Genomic DNA, 274 nt, shown 5'->3' on the forward strand with positions numbered 1-274 from the left:
CTCCCCCAACACACTAGGAAACAGGAATGGGTAAGACTGTGCATGCATACTTGAGTTGGTGTCTCTCCGCTTATCTGGCATCCTCTGAGCAGAGCCCACTGACACACCTACTACCTACTGACCAGATGAGGTGGAATAATCCAGGACGAGCACAGAGTCCTGACATTTTGTTTTCACCATCCAAGCAGGTTCATCTGGCCAATTTTCTTGACCCCTGGTGATGGCAAACACAGTCCCAGTTCACTTAGGATTGCTGCATGAATGACTGGAAGGG

This window comes from Otolemur garnettii, unplaced genomic scaffold (genome assembly GCF_000181295.1).
Source record: "Otolemur garnettii isolate 467f Iridium unplaced genomic scaffold, OtoGar3 scaffold00091, whole genome shotgun sequence".
NCBI lineage: Eukaryota > Metazoa > Chordata > Mammalia > Primates > Galagidae > Otolemur > Otolemur garnettii.